The 7253-nt window shown below is 45.3% G+C and overlaps 1 pseudogene; it reads left to right on the top strand.

Moving 5' to 3' along the window:
* Positions 1-6212: 6212 nt before the first annotated feature.
* On the top strand, positions 6213-6789 carry LOC140453329 (cyclic AMP-responsive element-binding protein 1 pseudogene; annotated as a pseudogene).
* Positions 6790-7253: the final 464 nt, after the last annotated feature.

Genomic DNA, 7253 nt, shown 5'->3' with positions numbered 1-7253 from the left:
AATTATTCAGAAAAAATATTTACCAGATACACTGGTCGGTGGTGTGTGCCAAAAATCCATGAAATAGCCTTGTGATGTGCCGTTTTTTCGTTTAGAAATGATTCTTTGTTTTCGCTAAGAAGAGCAGATGTGTAGTTCACTGATCTCTAGATTTACAGACAAAGGAAACCTGATCAAGGACTCACAGGTCAATTACACTGTTAGTGATAGTCCATCGCACACACAAACAACAGCCTGTTACACAGAGAACAGAACAGATTTTTGTTTAACAGAGATACTCTCACAATGAACATCTGCTGTTTTAATAAAAATGTTACCTGTTTGAAGAAAAGGAACATATCACCCACACAGCGAGACTTTTAAATTGCCCAAAGTACCTGCGGAGTTTATAACCAATTCAGTGATCACTGTTTCTATGTATTTTGAAGCTATTTTGAGCAGGGTATGTATCGTGGGTCGGGGTGGACTTGCTGGACCAAGGGCCTGTTTCCACACTGGAGGGATTCTATTCAATACAATTGTCAACCTGTCCCACAGCAGGATGGGTAAGGCCCGAGGGGACTCTGTACCGGACAGGGGTTGTGTCCCACAGCAGGATGGGTAAGGCCCGAGGGGACTCTGTACAGGACAGCGGTTGTGTCCCACAGCAGGATGGGTAAGGCCCGAGGAGAGTCTGTACCGGGGAGGGGTTGTGTCCCACAGCAGGATGGGTAAGGGCCGAGGGGAGTCTGTATCTGGGATGGGCCATGTCCCACTGCAGGAAGGTTAAGGCTAGAGGGCAATCTGTACCGGGGAGGGTATGCGTCCAGAGTAGGATGTGTAAGGCTCAAGGGTAGACTGTACCGGGGAGGTTTGGTCCCACAGCAAGATGTGTAAGGCCTGAGGACAGTCTGTACTGGGGATGGAATGTGTTGCACAGCAGGATGGGTAAGGCCAGAGGGAAAACTGTACAAGTGGGGTTGTGTCCAACAGCAGGGTGGGCAAGGCTCAAGATTAGACTTTACCAGGGAGGAGTTCAGTCCCACAGCCTAAGCGGAGTCTTGGGAAAAGCCTAAGGGGAGTCGGTACCAGGGTGGAGTTCAGTCCCACAGCACAATGGGTAAGTCGCGAGGGCCATCTGTAACGGCGAGGGATTGTGTCCCACTTCAGGATGGTTAAGGCCTAAAGAGCAGTCTGCACCAGGGAGGGGTTGTGTCCCACAGCAGGATGGGTATGTCCCAAGGGGAGCCTGTGCCGGGGAGATGTTGTGTCCCACTTCAGGATGGGTAAGGCCCAAAAGATTCAGTACTGGAGTGTTATTGTGTCCCACAGCAGGATGGGTAATGTCCGAGGTGAGTCTATGTTGGGGAGGGGTTGTGCCCCACAGCAGAATGAGTAAGACCTGAGGAGTGACCGAGAGCAAAGATTTACTTAAGGAGCTGAGTGGCAACATTTTCCACAGAGGTCGGTTCATATATGGAATGGACTGCCAGTTGCACATGGGAGAAACAAGAACAATTACAACATGGAAAAGATATTTGGGCAGGAACATGGAGGGGAGAAGGTTTGAAGGACCATGGGCCAAACGCACGGAAATGCAACTCATTCAGTTCAGGAAACCTGGTCAGCATTGATGACTTCGTCCAGAGAGTCATGCAGCACAGGAACAGATCCTAAGTCTTGGTTTATTGGGGGAGTGGACAATCGTGACAAGGCATGTTGTCGAGACTGAAGTAAGTCAGAGAGATATGGATGGTCGTCTGGAGTGGAGCAGGTTTCAAAAATATGAAGTGATTGGTGACAGGGGAGGAAGGTACAGAGATAGGAAATGTTTTTGGCATTAGAATGATTGAAGACATTGATCCACTAGACAAGCCATAGATACAGTGTGGGAGAGGGAACACAGAATGGAACATTCCCAGACAGCATTCCCACCCTCTCGTGGAAGGCCTGCTTTCCCCTCTTTTGTACTGATGCTCACTAAGACAGCACAGGCTTGGATTGATAACTGTGATGTTGTCTTAGTACAACAAAACTTGCAGTAAAGGCGGTGACTGAACCTGGGGTGTGTTTGTACTGTGCTCCTTCTCCAGCACTATAGCTATGTCATGTCCTGTCAGCTGATGTTTGGAGCCCTCTCATTGCTTTCTGCTCTGTGCACTGCGAGTGATCTTAACTCACTGCAGGATTTATTGAAGGCTCCAGATCTCCCTGCCCTGTGTCTCTCTGGCTGACAAACCATCTTCAATGAGGGATGGATGAGACACCCAGCAGCCGGGAAGCTTATTAGGTCAGGACCTTCCTAAGTACCTACAGACAGATAAAGAGAATGGGAAATTAGACTGATGCAGTGAGGGCTACACATGTCAAATGGCACTAAGTCCCACAGAAATCTGGAACATCCCAGTCTCCATCGTCTATCTGGAATGGAGAATTCTGTTTGCTCAGGATCTGGAGTAGCTGCAAGAGCGAGGGACACTGACAGAGGCAACAATTAGACCCACACAGTGAGGGATACCACATGGAGAGTTACTAAGTACTATCACCAGAGTGCAAGATCAAACAATTGTGCGGGAAGAAAGGGTTTTGATTCATGTTGCACTGGGATGCGCAACCTGTGAGCAGGCGAAGTGATGGCCGAGTGGCATTATTTTTGAGACAATTTATCCAGAAACTTAGCAAATGTCCTCTGGACACAGGTTCAAATCCCGCCATTGCAAATTATTGAATGTGAATTAAATGCTTCAAAAAATATGTAATTAAAAACCTGTAAGTGAATATTAAACAATTGCTGTTGTTAAGAAAAATCCACCAAGTGCATTCATGTCTTTAGTGAAGTTACCTAAGGAGGGTCTTTCCTCCAATTGTCCTAGACCCGATTGCCTCGCCCTCCCGCGCATTGACATTCTCAAGATGGCGTCTCTGAGGCCCGCACTCCCTCTTCCCTCAAACAAATGGCGGCCGTGACCCTGGGCTGCTTTCGCGACAGAGACCACCACTCATTATCCGGGCCTGGAGGGTCTTTTTCGGGTTTTTTTTACCTATCCGCGTCTTGTGAATTCTCTCCGCTCCTTTCTCCCAGTGAGTCTCCCACACGCCGCTCTCTGATGCCGATCGTAGCCGCGCCCGGAGAAAGCTGCTCCATGTCTCACCGTGTCCTGGTTAATGTGACACTGCGCATGCCCTTCATAGAAACCAAACTGCGCGTGCGTCGAGGTTATCAGTGAGTTAATAGAGAATATTCATACCTGCACAGAATCACGGGAGAAATATTAGACATTAACTATTGCTTTGTCGAGTTACAGTCATTGAGATGGTTCATATACAAATAGATTTTTCGGTCCAACTTATCCATACCGGCCAGGTATGTAAATTTCCAATCGTTCTGTGAGCTTGAAAATAAGTTTGTTAGTTGAGTTGTGTAAATCGATGGGAAATATGTACATTGTCAGATTTGCATCTTAACGATTTCTTTTAGACCTCGCATTGTTCTATGAGAGGGGATAATGCTCCACAATGTCATGAGAATGATCCATCCTGCAAAACAGTTTACTTTCTGACCAATCCTGAAGCGCTCACTCCCGAGAATGCATTGGTCCCGCTCCTCACTAACTCTGGTTGGAGGACCGGCCGCTGCTTTCTCCTGCAGTTCCGCCCCTTCCTCCCAATTGCAGTGTTGATTGAGGCGCGACTCAGCAGCTAAGCAATAGAAACATTAAGGGACAAGGGAAGTTGGAGTCGATGCCTTGTTATGTGGTGAAAATATCCCGAATCTTGGACCGAGAGGCCAGGGTTCAATTCACAGATGTTGCAGGTGTGTGTAAAAACAACTTTGAATAGGTTCATGAGGGAAAACAAGGGAAGTCAGGAACCGAGTAAAAACAATAGAAAACGCATACAATGTGGTAGGGTCTCAATACTCAGATGATTTTAGTCTTTACCAAGTGTTTCAGGGTCCCAATACAATCTGTTCCACTCTTCCTTGTGCACTGCCATATACCACGATTCTGGGATAAAGTGTTGTGGTGGGATATAAAGGTGCTTTTCTGGAACTCCCTCAGTTTTGGAGGTGAAAATAGGTGAGAAGGAGTAGGGTTTTGTATGGAGTTACCTGTTCCCCTCCTGTTGCAGCATCTTATTATTGCCCTGACTCTACCTCGTACATGTTTGGTAGAGATCAGTGACGTTTCATAAGCCCACAATACAAGATCCGTCAATCTGTTTAAGACAGCAGACATCTCTTTTAGCTCTATAGTCATGACATGCATAGACCTGTTGCAGTCCTTCAAAGTCCATGAGGCAGCCGTACTCTCTATGATAGACAGACTGAGTTTGGAACCTCCTCTGTCCTTAAGACTTTATGCACTGCTTGCTCTCTTCCATTTCCCCTTCGCACGTTCCTTTCTAACCCACCCCACCTGCATCACTCCACAGTTGGAGCTGTCAAGGGCAGAAGTCTGTGGAATAGCCTCACTAAACTTCTCTATCCTCCTTTTAAGATGTATTTTAAAATCATTCTCTTTAATCAACGTTTTGATCATCCATGAAGCACCTTAGGAGATTTGCCATTGTGAAAGTTCCATACAATGCAAGTAGTTGTTGTTATTGCCATACATTAGGAGAAACAGGAATGATGCAGTCAAAATTCTAACAAGAAAGTCACTGATAGGCGTAGTGTATAGACGACCAAATAATTACATCACATTGGCATGGGCAATAAACAAATACATAACTAATGCCTGTACAAATGGTACAGCTATTATCGTGGGTGATTTTAATCTACATGTATTTTGGTCAAACCAGCTCAGTCAAGGTAGCCTTGAGGAGTTCATTAAGTGTATTCATGATAGTTTTCTTGAACAGTATGAAATGGAGCTGACAAAGGAGCAAGCTATCCAAGAACTGGCCCTGTGCAATGAGGTAGGAATAATTAATGACTTCAGAGTTAGGGATCCCCTGGGAAGAAGCAATCATCGTATGGTTGAATTAGAATACATATGGAGAGTATGAAGATAAAATCTAATAATTGGGTCCTGTGCTTGAACACTGGGAACTACAATAGAATGAGAGAGAATCTGAGTAAAGTAGACTGGAAACAAAAATTTTATGGTGGGAAGTTGATGAGCAGTGGAAGATTTTCAAAGACATTTTACAATGGTCTATTCCAGTGAAAAGGAAGGACTGTATGAAAAGGCATACTTGGCAATGGGTTTTTGAGGAAAGTGATCAAATTAGACCATAAGACATAGGAGTGGAAGTAAGGCCATTCAGCCCATCGAGTACACTCTGCCATTTAATCATGGCTGATGGGCATTTCAACATCACTTTCCCGCATTCTCCCCGTAGCCCTTAATTCCTTGTGACATCAAGAATTTATCAATCTCTGTATTGAAGACATTTAGCGTCCCAGCCTCCCCTGCACTCGGTGGCAATGACATCCACAGGCCAACCACTCTCTGACTAAAGAAATCTTTCCACATTTCTGTTCTGAATTGATCCCCTCTAATTCTAAGGCTGTGCCCACCGGTCCTAGTCTCCTCACCTAGCGGAAACAATTTCCTCGTGTCCACCCTTTCCAAGCCATGTATTCTCTTGTAAGTTTCTATTAGATCTCCCCTTAACCTTCTAAACTCGAATGAATGCAATCCCAGGATCCTCAGCCATTCCTCGTATGTTAGACCTACAATTCCAGGGATCATCCGTGTGAATCTCCGCTGGACACGTTCCAGTGCCAGTATGTCCTTCCTGAGGTTTGGGGACCAAAACTGGACACAGTACTCCAAATGGGGCCTAACCAGAGCTTCTTAAAGTCTCAGTAGCACATCGCTGCTTTTATATTCCAACCCTCTTGAGATAAATGACAACATCGCATTCGCTTTCTTAATCAAGGATTCAACTTGCATGTTTACCTTTAGAGAATCCTCGACTAGCACTCCCAGATCCCTTTGTACTTTAGCTTTATTAATTTTCTCACCGTTTAGAAAGTAGTCCATGCTTGTATTCTTTTTTCCAAAGTGCAAGACCTCGCATTTGCTCACAGTGAATTCCATTTCCTGGACCACTCTCCCAAACTGTCTAGATCCTTCTGCAGCCTCCCCACTTCCTCCGTACTACCTGCATGTCTACCTAACTTCGTATCATCAGCAAACTTCACTAGAATGCCCCCAGCCCCTTCATCCAGATCATTAATATATAATGTGACCATGCAGGTAACCATGCCTGGGATCCAATAAACAACAGGTCCAGCAGTAACTTTAGTGCAATTGCCGAATGGGCAGACTGTTTAAGTCCAAGGAATTATCCAAGCAGCTCAGTCCTCAGTCATACAGTCCCCTCAAGTTCAGACTGTTCAGATTTCTACTACACTTGAAAATGAGGACTTCCAGAAATCTGTGGATAGTATGACTGACTCTCAGAAACGTAGAGAAATTCTATCGAGACGGCCTTCATACAGGAAAATCCTGAATGAATTTTTTCTGATCCCCCAGTGTGCCAAGAAATCGATGAGGAGAAATCAGAAGAAGCGTCTCTGTCTCAACCATTACCACAATGACAATGCAGACACCCATCTATCAGACCAGCAGCGGACAATACATTGCTATTACACAGAGGGGAGCAATTCAGCTCGTCAACAATGATACAGATGGAGTGCAAGGACTCCAGACACTAACAATGACCAACGCAGCTACAGCCAAGGTTGGAGCAGCCATTATACAGTATGCACGGAGCCCTGATGGACAGCAAATCTTTGTGCCGGGCAGAATCTTGATAGAAATTGTCCCATTGTACAGACACAGCATGTGTTCATGAAGGGTAGGTCATGCTTGACCAATCTTTTGGAATTCTATGAAGACATTTCAAGCAAGGTGGACAACGGGGACCCAGTGGCTGTGGTGTAGCTGTAGTTCCAAAAAACCATCAACAAGGTGCTGTGCAAGAGGCTGTTGCATAATATAAGGGTGCATGGTGTAAGGGGCAGAAGATTGGTTGACTAATAGGAAGCAAAGTGTGGGGATAAATAAATATTATTCTCGCTGGCAATCATTGACAAGTAGTATGCCTCGGTGATCGGTGTTGGGACTGCAATTATTTACAATTGATACAGATGATTTGGAGTTGGAATCAAATGTCGGGTGTCAAAGTTTGCATGTGACACTAAGCTGATTAGCGGAACAAAGTGAGTGGAGGACTGTGAAACTTTGCAAATGAACATAGATACATTGAGTGAGTGGGTAATGGTCTGTCAAATGAAATAGAATGTGCGTAAATATAAA

The sequence above is a fragment of the Chiloscyllium punctatum genome, chromosome 27 (assembly GCF_047496795.1).
Source record: "Chiloscyllium punctatum isolate Juve2018m chromosome 27, sChiPun1.3, whole genome shotgun sequence".
In the NCBI taxonomy this organism is placed as follows: Eukaryota; Metazoa; Chordata; class Chondrichthyes; order Orectolobiformes; family Hemiscylliidae; genus Chiloscyllium; species Chiloscyllium punctatum.
The sequence above is the reverse complement of the archived record's forward strand: the minus strand, read 5'-3'. Positions and strand labels throughout refer to the sequence as shown.